The sequence below is a fragment of the Suncus etruscus genome, chromosome 1 (assembly GCF_024139225.1).
Source record: "Suncus etruscus isolate mSunEtr1 chromosome 1, mSunEtr1.pri.cur, whole genome shotgun sequence".
NCBI classification, from domain to species: Eukaryota; Metazoa; Chordata; class Mammalia; order Eulipotyphla; family Soricidae; genus Suncus; species Suncus etruscus.
The window spans coordinates 107,691,875-107,708,336 of NC_064848.1; the positions used below are offsets into that span (position 1 = coordinate 107,691,875).

Sequence of the window (16,462 nt, forward strand, 5' to 3'; positions counted from 1 at the left end):
TTTAATAAACAGGTAATGAACAAAAATTATTTGAATGGAGCCAGGAGGAATCTGTGGCTTTAGTTTCATCTCTGCTATTGACTAGCTATATGAAAAAAATATGAACCACTCAAATCATAGCTTAATATAATTAGATAAATATTAACACTGTGATATTCATGACATTAGTTAACAGCATTTCTGAAGCATCAATTATCAGTTGTATAATTCCTACTACATACTATTTTCTTCTTAGAGGAATTAACTGACTAAATTATGATTAAAGAAGGTCATGCATTAAGTTCAATGTTTTCTGTTACTTAAAAAATCATCTAGGTGCTCACTTTGGCAGCATATATGCTAAAATTGGAACAATACAGAGAAGATTAGCATAGCCCCTTCTTCTTTTTCTTCTTTGGCAGCATATATGCTAAAATTGGAACAATACAGAGAAGATTAGCATAGCCCCTTCTTCTTCTTCTTCTTCTTCTTCTTCTTCTTCTTCTTCTTCTTCTTCTTCTTCTTCTTCTTCTTCTTCTTCTTCTTCTTCTTCTTCTTCTTCTTTTTTGTTTTTTGTTTTTTTGTTTTTTTGTTTTTGGGTTACACCCAGGAGCGCTCAGGGGTTACTCCTGGCTCCATGCTCAGAAATCACTCCTGGCAGGAGGCTCGGGGGGCCATTTGGGATGCAGGGATTTGAACCAATGGCCTTCTGCATGAAAGGCAAATGCCTTACCTCCATGCTATCTCTCCAGCCCCTCAATTTCTTCTTTATATATTTATTTACTACAACTTTTAAAATAAAATTATTTTGGATGATAATAATAAATGTTGGCTTTCCATACACTTTACTAAAAGCCTTCTTTGCAACTCTTATTTTGTATGCTGCAACAACATTTTATCACACTTACTAAAATTCTTATACCCACCAGTATTAATAAAATGTACAATATTTGTTTCTGTATCGATTTTCCTAGGTGGTTGTCAAGTAAGATGGGAACTATTGCTTTGATGGCCAGTAAGCATATTAAAATACTGTTTTCTCACCAGGCAACCTATCAGAATTACATCAACAGCAAAAATGTTGTTAATTAAATTTATACAAGCTAAGGTGATTTTCATATTATAAAGTTACATTTTTCAAAGAATTATATACAATAGTATACATTGAGGTGATTTGTGTCAAAACCAAATAAAAAGGTATTTTCAGGTTCCTTAGAAAAGACAATACTTATACAATTATATTACATTTGTCTTTAACTGAAATATTAAATTTATTTACAAATATAAATGTTTTTTTTTAGTTTTTCGGCCACACCCAGTGATGCTGAGGAATTATTCCTGGCTATGCACTCAGAAATCGCTCCTGGTTTTTCAGACCATATGGGATGCAGGGGGATTGAACTGTGGTTCATCCTAGGTCAGCCTTGTGCAAGGCAAATGCCCTACCACTGCACCACTACTTTTGCTCCACATGAATGTTTTTCTGGAATTTCTGAATAAGACTTCTTGACTAATTGATAGTTGACAAGATATTTTATATAATTAAATTTTCTTAAACTCAGATTTGGTATTTTTACATGAAAGAGGTGAAAATTTATTTTTGAGTGTCAAAGTAAATCTCTTAAGATTCATGATCCTCTTTTTGAGGCCCATTTTCATTTTGTAAAACTATTTTTTTAAATTTTTCTATACTCACTGGTCAAATATAGAAAATAATTTAGTAAGAAATCATGAATCCAAAGATATACTAGAGAACCCTATTAAAATCCATATATCCTATTCAAGATAAGATTTAAATAAATACTATGAACATTTACAAATTAAGGGTTTATAAAGATTTTGTGTTCATGTTGAAAAAGGCTGTGATAGTTTAATACACTTTAAATTAATAAAAGAACAAATACAATCTCATTTAATATTTGCTGTTCTAACACAGTGACTCAAACTTGATGTCATAGTGGAATCACCAGGGTAGTTTAAAAAACATATATACATAAAGATGTAAGGAAAGATTTTGACTAAATAAGCATTTCCTGGGATCTGAGTCACAATATGTTTCTCAAAATGAGTCAGCTGTAAAGTTAAGGCTGAGACTTATAGACTTACGTTGTAAATTTCCAAGACATACTCACTGCTTGTGTTTGAAAAGTTGAACCTATCAACCCATCTAAATTGATGTTTCACTATCCTTTTTATGCTTAGGTTAAAACAGATGCTATTTTAACAGTGGTTTTTGATATTGAGCAATTTCTGTTTTTTCTGTTGACGTGCATCATTTATACTTATATCAAAACATTGGTTTATCTTGAACTTTCATATTTTATTATTATTTATTATTATCTAATAATTATATGTTAATTATATTATATAATAATTATTTTAATTATCTTATTTTAATTTTCCATATTTTATTCATACTACAAGTATCACTGAAATTTCTACCCAGGTCAGAAGGGTAATACTAGATATCTTGGAATGAAAATACAGAAAATGTTCTAACGTTTTATTGCCGCTCTTGTTTATCATATGAATTACAAGGTTGGAGAATTTATCTCATATATTTTCTTTTATATAAACTTCTTTTATATAAAAGAAAAGGGCTATAGTTGTTCAGGAAAAGAATAAATATGTGAAAAATTATTATAAAGAACATTTTTCTTTAAAAATAACTAAATTCAAGTTTAAAAAAAGGAGAAAGAGTAAAATTAATTTGCTAACTTCACTGAGATTTTGACACTATTAAGAAAACTTGTTTATATGATAGAAAATATCTATTTCAAAATTGAGTTTAATTCACTTCTGGATGCTGGGAAAATGTGAACTATTTATCAAAATCCTCAATAATGATATGCCAATCTTAAACAAACTTTCAGAGCAATGGGTGATTTATGAATGGATATGAATCATCTATCTTTGAATTTCCAGTTCCTGATTCACATGAGCTCAGGATATTAAATAACTATTATAGGACTCTCAATAAAAAGTAATTTTCTCTTAGAAAAAAAGGCAGAAATAGAAGTTGTGTTATGGTCCACAATTTTTAACTTCTGAACACCAAGTACATCAACAAAAGAGAAATGTCCAGTACATTCTAGGATAATTGCTGAGCAAAATGAATAAACTAAGTTAACCCATCATAGACTTAACATTATATAACAATGACAACTCATGTCTAAGAATACACATAAGAAAAACACTTTTATGACCCCTACAAGTTATTTTACTCACTCAGGCATGCATTCAGATAATATCTACACCATTAAATTAGAAACACATGGATAATTTTATGTGAAATAAATTAAAAGCACTATTTGTTGATCTCTTTTACTTGTGGGATTCATTATTTTTCATATTAAATAGTGGATTCTAAAGTGTAAGCTTCATAAAGTTTTTTGCAGCACATTTTGGTCCCAAATACAATGATATCATATCAAGAAAAGTTATATTGTGGGCTGGAGAAATAGAAAAGGAGTTAAGATGTTTTGCTAGCATGTGACCAATTCCTAGTCAGTCCTTGGCATTACGTATGGTTCCAAGAGCACTAATAGAAGCTCTACTTAAACACAGACACAGTGCCAGAAGTAAACCTTAAGCATCACTTGGCTCAGCACAATTTCAACCCCACCCCCAAAAAATAAATATTGAATAAGGCTATCAAACAGGAAACTTTTCTCCCAAACAATTCCAGTTTATTGTTTTCTTTCTATTTTTATCTAACTCCTCCTCTTTAGAAGAGGAAACACATCCTGCTTCTCTCATCACCTAAATCCTAAATGTTAACAAGCTTCATCTTTTGGATTAAGCTGTGGATACTCTTTCTTCTATAACTTTACCTTTTTTTTATATCACCTCTGTGATTTTAAATGTCAACAATCATCTTTCTACATAAAACTATTTAGAAAAATACATAAAAATATAAAATACAAAAACAACTCAACTATAAAAGTTTTAACTATTACATTATTTGCCGTTATAGTTAATATTATGGTGTTAGTCTATTGTGTATGAAGGATTTCTCAACTATAATCTTGAAAAAATGTACCAAAATTTCTAAGGATTTATTTAAACAAAACTACTCCATAAAACATTGTTTTATTTACTTTTGTCAATATGAACTTTTTGGCACCTGTAGTGTCCTATCACACATGATTGTCTATACCTCTCTGTCCATCCTATTTTATTATTCTTTCTTAATTTCTCTTCTACAGCCATTCCTAGTAAAGGGTCCCAGGGAGGTCACTTCTGAGTGTTTCTATTCATTTCCATGACCTGCAATATCTCTAATATAGTATAACAATTTATTAACAACCTCAGAGTTATTCTTACTCTTTCATGTCAAAATTGTAATCAAATGCACAGTAATTATGCCTACCATTCAAGATAAATATACCTAGTAAGAAATTATCCTTTGGGATCTCTGACTTCTTTAATTACGTAGTGTTGACTATTATTAGTACTTTAATTTGGAGTTGATTAATACAAAGTGTCCATCTTTGTCCCTTACTACTTTCCTAAGTATAAAGTTTGCATCATCTGATATTAGTATGGCCACTCCAGCTTTTTTATGGGTGTTGTTTGCTTGGATGATATTCCTCCAGCCTTTTATTTTGAGCCTATATTTGTTCTGGCTATTCAGTTGCGTTTCTTGTAGGCAGCAGAAGGTTGGATTGAGTTTTTTGATCCATTAGGCACTCCGTGTCTCTTAACTGGTGCATTTAGTCCATTGACATTGAGAGAAAGAATTGTCCTGGGAATTGGTGCCATCTTTACATCAAAGTTTGGTGTGTTTGTTGGTCAGTCTTGTCTTAAAGTAGGCCATTCAGTTTTTCTTTTAAGAATGGTTTTGAGTCTGTAAAGTTTCTGAGCTGTTGTTTGTCTGTGAAACCTGAAAGTGAGTTTTGCTGGGTGCAGTATTCTAGGCGAAGCATTTATTTCATTGAGTTTTGTCACTATGTCCCACCACTGCCTTCTGGCCTTGAGTGTTTCCAGTGACAGGTCTGCAGTAAATCTCAAGGATGTTCCCTTGAATGTAATTTCTCTTTTCAATCTTGCTGCTTTCAGAATTCTGTCTCTATCTGTGGGATTTGTCATTGTGACTAGGATGTGTTTTGGGGTGTTTTTCCTGGGGTCTCTTTTAGTTGGTACTCTTCGGGCATGCAGGATTTGATCGCATGTATTCATCATTAGCTATGGTAGTTTCTCTTTAATGATGTTCTTGACTGTTGATTCTTCCTGGAGATTTTCTTCCTGGGTCTCTGGGACTTCAATGATTCTTAAGTTGTTTCTGTTGAGCTTAACAGAGACTTCTATTTTCATCTGCTCCATTCTTTGAGTAATATTTCCATTGTTTGATTATTTGCTTTAAGGCTTTTTTTTCCAATTTCTCCTGCTGTGTGGAATTGTTATTCATCTCATCTTCCAGTGTACTAATTCTACCCTCAGCTGCTGTTAACCCATGGGAAAGCTCAACCATGTTTTTCTTCAATTCATCTACTGAGTTTTTCAGACCTGTTATTTGACCTGAAATTTCAGTTTGGAGTTTTCTGATTTCTATCTTCATATTCTCTTGATTCTTATTAGTGTTCTCTTCTATACTTTGAGTTCTTTGATCATCTTCCATATTGCAATTCTAAACTCATTATCTGAGAGACTGACTAGTTGGTTGGTCATGTTCAAGTCATCAGAGTTGCCATCTTCATTCTCTATGTCTGGCACTGGCCTGCCATTGTTTCCCCATTGTCACACTTGTGGGTTTTTCTACGTGTTGTTATTGTTTTCATTGGCTAAATGAAATGCAGGGCCAGAAAGTGGAGCGGCCGTGCTCCTCTAGCTCCACCCTTTCTGGGCTTGTAAACTCACCTCCAGGGAAGGCTCCAGGGAAGGTGAGCCGTCCTCAGATGTGCTACACACAAAATGAAACCAGGTCAAAAATGGAGCACAGCACAGAAGACAGGCAAATAGGGGTGCTGGCATCTGAGTTCCAGCAGAGTTCAGTGGCTTCCCCTTTCTGGGCGTGTAAGCTCAGCTCCAGGAAAGGCTCCAGGGAAGGCGAGCCGTCTGCAGATGAGCCATACACAGGATGAAATCAGGCAGAAAATGGAGCACAGCACAGAAGACAGACAGATAAGGGTGCTGGCATCTGAGTTCTGGCAGAGTTCAGCCTCTAGCACAGTTCTTAGTGTGATTTTTTCTTCTTGTTTCAATGGTGTTCTTTCCTTAGAAAGAGCGCACGGCCGCATAGTGAAGCGCAGCGGTCGTGCTCTGCTGAAGCCTCTTTTGGCCCACTCCCAAGAGGTTCAGGTGACAGGATAGGAGACAGACACACACAGGCAGCACTCACAATTTCTCAGTGTCCAATTCCTCTTTATTTTAAGAAATAATTATAACATCAGAAATAATTTTGGTGATTCCTCCTCCAAAAAGTCTCCAACTGACACATATAAATTATGATTGAAATTTAATTATCAATTAATTATTTTTCATAGAATACTGTTTCTAAATTATTCATTATGAGATAAATTATAATATTTGGTATATATTCAACTAAAAGAACTCACCTAAAATAATGATAATCTTTAATGGAAAAAATTGTTAAGCATATTTATATTCCTATTTCCTGAAAACTTTCAAGTATCAAAAATAGACGTGTAGCAAATAAAGGGATGAAAATATTTCATGATTCCAAAATATCTATAAAAATGTGCTTATAAGTAATATAAATATTTTTATAAAAAAACACCTATGTGAGTTGGAGAAATAATACAGCAGGCAGCACACTTGTCTTGCTTGCAGCTGACCTGGGTTGAATCCTAGGCATTCCTAAGGTCACCAAGCATACCAGGAGTTATTCATGAACATTTTGAACAGGAATAATCACTGAGCACTGCTGGGTGTAGCCCCAAGACAAAAATAAAAACCAAACAAATAATAAAAGAACACCTATGCATTGTAACTCTTCTTTACGAAAAGAATTCTCATCCAAATCTAAGATAAACCCTGTCTAAAATATGAACTTTATTTATTTATCTATTTATTTATTTTGGGTTTTGGATCACACCTGGCAAAGCTCAGGGGCCACTCCTGGCTCTATGATCAGAAATCACTCCTGGCAGGCTCAGGGGACCATATAAAATGCTGGGATTTGAACCCCTATCCTTCTGCATGAAAGCAAATGCCTTACCTCCATGCCATCTCTCTGGCCCCAACTTCATGTATTTTTAAGAATGTCAACAGTATGGTGTTTGTGGGTTACTATGGCATATTGCTAGGAGTGGGGTCGCTGAATTATATGGACATTCATGAGGCAGAAAAGCCTTCTACATTCTTATGTTCATTGCAGCATTATTTACAATAACCAGAATGTGAAAAAAACCAAAGTGTCCAAAAACAGATGAGTGGATAAAGAAACTAAATGGAATACTACACAGATGATAGGAAAATGAAGTCATAAAATTTGATTATACATGTGTGAATATAGAGTATTATGCTGAATGAAATGAGTGAGAGTGGTAGATATAGAATAATTTTACTCATTTTTGGGATATTAGAAAAGTAATAGTATGCTAGTAATATCTAAAATCAATAGAGATGATTGCCAGGAGGACTAGTATATGGTTTGAAGCTTGCCACAAATAGTAGAACAGTTTACTTAGGGCAGAGAAAGCACCAATGACAATGACGATGAAAGTTGGATCTGATCACTCTAGGCTTGAGTTTTGGGCTGAAAGTGGATAAAGTAATATGCACGGTAACCTTCATTAACAATAGTGTGAACTGCAATATCAAAATGGAAAAAAAAAAGAAGTAAAATATCAACCCTAGAGGCTAACAAAGGGGGAGGGTGGGAGAAAAACTGGGTACATTGGCAAAGGGAAATGTGCACTGGTAAAGTGTGGTATATATTGTATGACTGAAATACAATCATGAACAATTTTGTAAACAGGGTCCTTAAATAAAAATAAGCTTAAATTTAAATGGAAAAAATAAAAAGGAAAAAAGGGAAAAAAGAAAGAAGGAAGGAAAGAGAAATAAAGAAAAAAGTAAAGAAGAGGGAAGGAAATGAAAGAAAATATGAATAAACTGTGAACTTTGTTGATATTCTGTCTTTTGTTTATTAATTATAACATATATGTAATGTGTTAATGCTAGTAGAAATAAGGAATTCAGGTATATAGGTTCTTGTTGTACTAGTTTCTTAATTTTATTCTGAATCTAATGCTTCTAAACATAAGATCTAACTTGAAAAATATTTTTCTGAAGTCAGTTATAAGCTTACCTTATTCTTTTAAACAATTGGGAAAAATTAATATGATATCTACTTTGAAACACAATACTCTATATGCACTTAAAGTGATATGTTGGAAATTAGGAAAAACCATTTTGTTTCAATTATGTTTCATTTATGATTTTTAGTTTTAGTCAAGTTTGAAGCAATTAAAAAAGAAATCATTCAAGAAAAAGAAAATCAATTCTATGTACACTTTAATTTATAGAGAACCAACAACAAACTAATCCAATGATGAGTGGAAGAAAATAAAGAATAAAACCAGAGCAGAAAGCAATGATATAGAAACCAAGAAAGAAATAAAAGAATCAATGAAACCAGGAGCTGCTTCTTCAGAGGAATAATCAAGGTAGAAAAATCATTGGCAAGACTCATAAAGAAAAAAAGAGAAAGTGCTCAAATAAATAGGATGCAGAAATAAAGAGGAAAAATTACAATAAAACCCATAGAAATCCAAGCCAACTTGAGAGCTTACTCTGAATAACTTTACTTTGTTAAAATAAACTCAAGAGCCTAGAAGAAATAGAATGATTCCTAGAAACGTGATCTCCTAAACTTAATGAGGAGGAAGTAGAAAACCTAAAGAGCCTAATCACAAGCAAGAATATTAAAACAGAAATTAAAAATATTCCCCCAAGGAAAAGAAGAGGTGTGTGTGAGTCAGTCTGTGGTGTGTGTGTGTGTGTGTGTGTGTGTGAGAGAGAGAGAGAGAGAGAGAGAGAGAGAGAGAGAGAGAGAGAGAGAGAGCGGGGGGGGGGTAGAAAGAGAGAGAGAGAGAGGCAGAGAGAGAGATAGAGAGGTAGAGAGAGGAGAGAGGTATTTACCAGAGAGGTAGGCTGGGATAGGCTGGGATTGTGCCTGTGAACAAAAATGGATTCCTAAAATAGGGTTAGAAGGAAGCAACCAGCTCTTAAGTCCTCCTGGTGGGTTTTCTTTCCCATCCCAGTTCACTTTTTAATTCCCCTTCTTCCCCCACCACCTCTGAAGCCGTTTTATGAACTGTCATATGGCACCTGAGCCTCCAATAAAAACAAAAATAGGCAATAAAGAAGACAAAACAAAACAAAACAGAACTCTTCGCAAGTGGCTGAGAGTGGTCCCTCGGAGATGGTGCCTTATTCGCTGAACCTGAAAAACCTGACTAAATCATGCTAGTCCAGAGGCTAGAACCTTTGCGTTCACTTCAAGAACACTCAGGAAACAACTCGGGCCATCAAAGGTATGCATATCCGAAAAGCCACTAGAAATATCAAGGATGTCACCCTGTAGTGTAGAAGCAGTGTGTGCCCTTCCTGCGTTTCTGGGTTGTTGGTAGGTATGCCTGGGTTAAACAATAGGGCTGGACACAGGGTCATTGGCCCCCAAAAGTGCTGAATTTTACTGCACGTGCTTAAAAATGCAGAGAACAATGTTGAACTTAAGGGTTTAGATGCTGATTCTCTAGTCATCGAACATACCCAGGTGAACAAAACAACCAAGATGCGCAGCAGCACTTACAGGGCTCATGGGCATATTAACCCATACATGAGTTCTCCCTGCCACATTGAGATGATTATTTTGTTTGTTTGTTTGTTTGTTTTCTGGGGGAGGGGGTTCACACCCGGCAACACTCAGGGCTTACTTCTGGATCTACACTCAGAAATAGCTCCTGGCGGCCCGGAGAGATAGAACAGCGGTGTTTGCCTTGCAAGCAGCCGATCTGGACCAAAGGTGGTTGGTTCGAATCCCGGTGTCCCATATGGTCCCCCGTGCCTGCCAGAAGCTATTTCTGAGCAGACAGCCAGGAGTGACCCCTGAGCACTGCCGGGTGTGGCCCACAAACCTAAAAAAAAGAAAAAAGAAAAAAGAAAAAATAGCTCCTGGCAGGCTCGGGGGACCATATGGGATGCCGGGATTCAAATCACCGACTTTCTGCAAGCAAAGCAAATGCCTTACCTCCATGCTATCTTAGATGATTCTTACTGAGAAAGACCCTAAATAAGTTGAACAAAAGAAAAAGATCTCACAGAAGAAACTGAAGAAGCAAAAACTTATAGCAAGGGAATAATGAATGAATGCTTTCATTCAGAGTATATAATTAAAAGGACTGAATGCTTTAAAAATATTTTTTTCTACTGTGGATCATTTGTGTATCTTGTGAGAGTCATCTGCTCAGGTCTTTTCCTCACCTTTTGATTGGGCTGACTATTCATTTGCTGAGTTGTGTGACTTTTTAATTAATCCAAAATGAAGTTTTTCATCTGAAACAAGTTGTCATATGCATTTATACAATTATATTCTCTCAACTGCAAGGCCTAATTTTTATGGTAGTTTATTTAAATATAATGCTTTTCAATTTAATGTATGTCCATTTGTTTACCTTTTTTCCTTTTTTTATTCCTTTTTATGAGGAAATGTTACTCATTTCCTCTTTAGGAGTTGAATCTCCAAATATAATCTCTTTTGTTAAAGTTTTGAGTGTATTTTTAATAATTCTCAGTGTATTTTATGGTTTGGGATGTAACATCTAAGTCTTTAATCCACTTTTTATTTCAATTTTGTTTGGTTTCTTTCTTTTTTTTTCCTTACATTTTTACATCCCATCACTATTCATTGAAAAGGCTTTACTTTCTATATTATATATAGATTTAGCTCCTTTTACATATGTTTTATGACCAAATATATGCCAATCATAGTAATACTCTATTATATTCCATTGATCTACATCTGTTTTTGTTCTAATACCATGATTTCTCAATTACTCTTTCTTTAAAATATTGATTTAAGTCAGACTTTATACCTTTATTTTCTTCTTCTCTGTCAGAATACTATGTTAGAGTGGTTACAATTCTTGTTCTATTTCTATGAAAACTTGAATTACCCACCTCCCAATTAGAGGGGAATATAATGGAGGTACCATGACCAAAAAACAGTTGTAAGTTCATTAAGTAGTAAGCTAGGCACAGAGGGGACCACTCATTCTAGCCTCCCCAGGAGTGAGGGTAGATATGGGAGGCAGGACGGGAACGGAGGTGGGGGGAGGACAACTCGGTGATGGGAATTCCCTTGATTCAATGTTAATATGTACCTAAAATATTACTGTGAATGATATGTAAGCCACTATAACTAAAATAAAAATTATATTAAAAAAGAAAACTTGAATTAATATTTTGACAAGAATAAAACTAAAAATGTATAGGTACAATGATCATTTTAATTATCTTTTTTTTGTATGACTAATCCATGACATAGAGTTTTTCATTTGTTTTTATACTTTATTATTTGTTTTTATACTTTATCTCTTTTTATAATGCCTAATATTTTCAGTGTGTAGATATTTTACCTATTGGTTAGTTTTATCACACCAAAAGGGAGTACACATGTGTGTAAGTTTCTCTTTTATTTTGTAGTGCTAAGTTTCAAACAGAGGACCTCATACATATGAGTCATATGTTCTAAAACTGACTCATTTTCTACTTACATTTTATTTCATATTTTAATACAACTGTAAAGAATTTTTGTATTGAATTTGTACAACTTTTCAATTTTTACAGTTTTTGTTATAGAAATGCAACAGTTTTAATTATATTTATTTTTATCATTCCATTTTCCCTATTATTTCTAGTAACTTTTTGTATATATGGATATCTGGAATTTTATATGTACATATTTTAACAATATATAAAATTTAGTCCTCTTTTAAGAATATTTTGCTTTTGCAATTGGGAGTTCTAATTGTAATGTCTACAATTTCTACAACTGTGTTTCTAAATAGCAGTGAGAATTAACATACTTGAATTGTTCCAGATATTAGAGGAAAGAATTTGAGGAGGAAAAAGAACAGAATGAGGTGGAAGAGGAGTAGGACCTCCAGAAAGAGGCGAGGGAAGAGAAAAAGTGTTGTCTTTTGTGTTCTTCCTTCCCTATAACTAAGAATGAGTTCAACTCTACTACAAAAAAAACAAAATTAAAAATTAACCTGAGGTCAAAAAATATAAACTAGGTGAAAGAAAAAAATTAATTATAACATGTATTTTGCTAACTTCAATTTTTGGCTTCTAGGATGATTTTTAATGTCATAATAGTTCTTGAGATAACTAAGTACATGAGGTTTACTTTAGAGAATATTTTGGGAAAAAGAGATCTGAAGTTGATAAAATATTCAGTTGATGTAATAATTAAATCGAGTTTCCCTTCAAATAGATTAAAACTTTATATTAAAATTTGAGTTTTCAAATGTTTTTTTCTACTAGAATATCCTCGATTAGCAAATTACAAACAGAACATTAGCAATAATCTATCAACCACATTATTTCTACTATTTATAGCTAATGGAATTGGTCAATTCCATTATTTATACTTACATAGGATGGGCAACTTGTAAGCTGTATGGCACACCTAATCACAAATTAGTTTAGAGAAAGAAATTTGGCATTATAATAAAAAAATAGAAAATAGTGTTACAGGAATGCTATTCCAATAATCCATAAGTAAAGAACCACAAAATTGAACTAAGATGTGATTAAAAAAAAGATATGAGAAATATGTAGAAAATATGTAAAAAGATAGTCTAAATACAAATCAAAATAAAAGTGAAGACATAGAGACATAGAGTTTATAAATTTGTTAATACATGTAGTTAAGAATCTAGTTCATCAGTAATATTAATTCTCAAGCAGTTCTAAGACCACTTTGTTGAGAGGGACAAAACACATTTACAAGCAAACACAGACAGAATACATACATATATTTACATAATGCATATGTATGCTTTGTTCTTTTTTTTATTATTTTTGTTTATTTGGGGACAACACTTTGCAGTGCTCAGGGTTACTCCTGGCTCTGTGCTCAGAAATCATAGTAGGTTTGGGGAAGCATATAAGATACTGGGTATTAATTTTGTGTAGGCTGTGTGCAAGGCAATCACCCTACCCATTGTTCTAGCTTTCTGGCCTAATTAAATTCTATTTTAAAGGATATTAATATAGATTATTTTAATTTTATAATAATAAGAACAATATATAATAATAAAATAATATATGTTAATAATTTTCAAATAAAATTGGCAATGAATCTAAAATGATTTCATTTAAATCCCTTTAGCCTAATATAGACACAAATCCTAAATTTGTATGTTTAATCTAGATTGATAGAAAGCAAGTAAACTGCAAATGAAACGTGAAATCTGGAATTATAATGTTTTTAACTCAGAAACTAAATTTGTAAAAAAAAAAACAAATTTAATTCAAAAATTTTGGCAAATTTTTCTATAATACTATCTCTAAACTGCATATTAATATAATACACAGATTTATTTGTGACAAGTTACATCTTGCTAACCAGAGAGATTTAACCTTCATAGTATTATCTAGTTTAAAAATTCATTTCCAGGGTGTTAAATTTTAAAAGCCAACCTTTTTAACACACAAATATTGACGATTACAAAGTTAAAATTGTTCATGATTGAGTTTCAGTAACACAATGTTCAACATCCATCATTCATGAGTGGACAGCGATGTCCCTAGTTTCCCTACAACCTCCCACACTGCCACCTGCCATTATGGCATACATTTTTCTTCTCTATATCTTCTTTATTTGTTTTTTCCATTTTAGCATATGGCTTGCAATACTGTTACTGAAGTGGTATCATGCATACCATCTTACCTTCTTTCAGCACTCAGTAATTGTTGTCCACAGTTAACATTATCAACTATCATTGTCATAGATTCTTTCTATGCCCTTAATTCATTCTTGACAAACTTCCTACCATGGACTGGTCTTCCTAGTCCTCATCTCTATTGATTTTGAATAATATCAATACACTTATTGTTTTATATCTCACAAATTAATGTGGTTATTCTATTCTCTCCTTTTTCCTCTGACTCATGTCATTTATCATAATAATTTCCATATTCATCCATATATAAGCAAACTCCATGCATTCATTTTCCTAACAGCTGTGTAATATTCCATTGTATAGCTATAGCACAGTCTATCAAGTCCTCTGTTCTTGAGCACTTGGGTGGTTTTAAGACTAGCTATTGTAGATAGTGCTGCAATAAATACAGGAGTTCAGATGTTTTCTACATTAGGGTTTTAAACATCTAGTGTATATATAACAGGAGGATATTTCTGGGTCATATGGTAGCTCAATTATTATTTTTCTGAGAAATTTCTATATTGTTTTCCAAAAAGACTGGATCCATCTATATTCTCACCAATAGTGAATAAGAGTCCCTTTCTTATACATCCATGCCAACATTGGTTATTCTTGGTGGGGTTATTGTGTGTGTGTGTGTGTGTGTGTGTGTGTGTGTGTGTGTGTGTGTGTGTGTGTGTGATGAGAGATGATATCTCATTTTCATTTGTATCTCCCTAATGTTAATTGTGTGGGACATTTTTTATGTGCCGTTTGGCCACTGTTTCTTCTTTGAGGAAATTTTAATTTTTTCTCCCCATTTTTGATGGGGTTAGATTTTTTTCTTGTTAAATTCAACCAGTTACATATATCTTAGATATTAACCACTTATGAGATGGGTTTAGATGAATAACTTTTTTGAGTCTGTGGGATATCTTTTCATCCTGTTCACTATTTCCTTTGAGGTGCAGAAGCTTCTTAGTTTAGTACAGTTCCATTTATGTATTTCCTTCCATTTGCTTAGTAAATGGAAGTATATCCTTGAAGATGCCTTTAGCTTCAATGTCTTTTTCTGACAACATATTCCAGTAAGTACTTTTTGGTTTCAGGAATCAAGATACTTAATTCAAATTGATTTAACTTTTGTATACAGCATTAAAAAGAAGTTTTATATACCAAGTAGTGAAGAATTGTCATTCAACCTTTGACTTTGAGTCAGTTTGCTCTGATTATTCAAATTTACTTCCTACAGGCAGCAAAATGCTGGATTCAATTTTTAAATCAATTTCAACACTTTGTTTCTCTTAATTGGTTCATTTAATTCATTGACATTGAGAGAGATTATTGTCATGAAATTATGTGCCATTTTTTAAAGTTTCGTATGTTTGTGGGGTGTTTTTGTTTGTTTTAAAGTATCCCCTTCAGTTCATTTTTTGTTTTTGTTTTTTTGTTTGTTTGGTTTTGGTTTTGGGTCCACACCCATTGATGCTCAGGGATTACTCCTGGATATGGGCTCAGAAATCACTCCTGGTTTGGGGAGACCATATGGGTCACCAGGGGATTGAACCGAGGTCCATCCTAGACTAGCACTTGCAAGGTAGATGCCTTACCACTAGCGCTACAGCTTAGGTCCTAGTTCTTTTTTTTTTTTAAGTTGATTTTAAGTCTATAAATTTTCTGAGCTGGTGTGTATTTATGAAGTTGTATATAATTCCTTATCTGGATAAATAATGGGTTGTATATTCATGATGACATGTTCATTTATTTGATTTTTTTTTGTTTTTACTATATAAAAACACTACTTTCAGGCCTGTAACGTCTCCTTTAGTAAATCTGCTGTAAAAATAAAGGATGTCCTTTATTCATAATTTTCTTTGTTGACCTTGTTACTTTTAGTATTCTGTTTCCCTGGTTTTCATCATTCTGATTAGGATATTCCTTGAGTAATTTTATTTGGATATTTTTTAGCTGGTATCTTCCTGGGATCAAAGATGTGGTTATATGTATTCTCTAGTTTGGGGAACTTGTCATCAATGATACATTTGACTCTTGCTCCTTCATAGGGCTTTCTGATCCTTTGGCTACATGAAGATTTTTATGTTATTTCTCATAAATTCACCACAAAGTTCTCATATAAGCTGTTTATTTATTTTTAAAATTTTTCCATCTTCTACTGTTTTCTGGAGGTGGTATGTTAACTCATCTTTGAGCTCACTAATTTTGTCCTCAGCAGCTGTTACTATGTTGGTGAAGTCCTCCAGTGAGTTTTCCATTTAACCTTTCAGGTTTTTCAATTCTGTCATTTCTGTTTTATGTTTTCTTATTTCTTATAACCTGAGTTCTTGACTCATTGGCTAACAGTTCCAAATTTCTTTGAATTTCTTTTTTTTTTTAATTTTTATTGTGACCATAGTGCATTACAAATCTTTCACTGCATCATTTATGGTACATAGTGACAATGAATGAGGGGCATTCCCACCACCAGTGCTGTCCTCCCTCCGCCCCTGTCCCCAGTATGCATCCCTTATCTCCCTCCTTTACCCCCCAGAATGCTAGTGCAACTGGTCTCCACTTTTTTTTTT

General features: G+C 33.4%; 3 pseudogenes; all 3 read left to right on the plus strand.

Moving 5' to 3' along the window:
• The first annotated feature begins 315 nt into the window (after window positions 1–315).
• Window positions 316–379, plus strand: LOC126029865 (uncharacterized; annotated as a pseudogene).
• Window positions 380–389: 10 nt separating this feature from the next.
• Window positions 390–449, plus strand: LOC126029981 (uncharacterized; annotated as a pseudogene).
• An 8,921-nt stretch (window positions 450–9,370) lies between these two features.
• LOC126005844 (60S ribosomal protein L17-like) lies at window positions 9,371–10,310 on the plus strand (annotated as a pseudogene).
• Window positions 10,311–16,462: the final 6,152 nt, after the last annotated feature.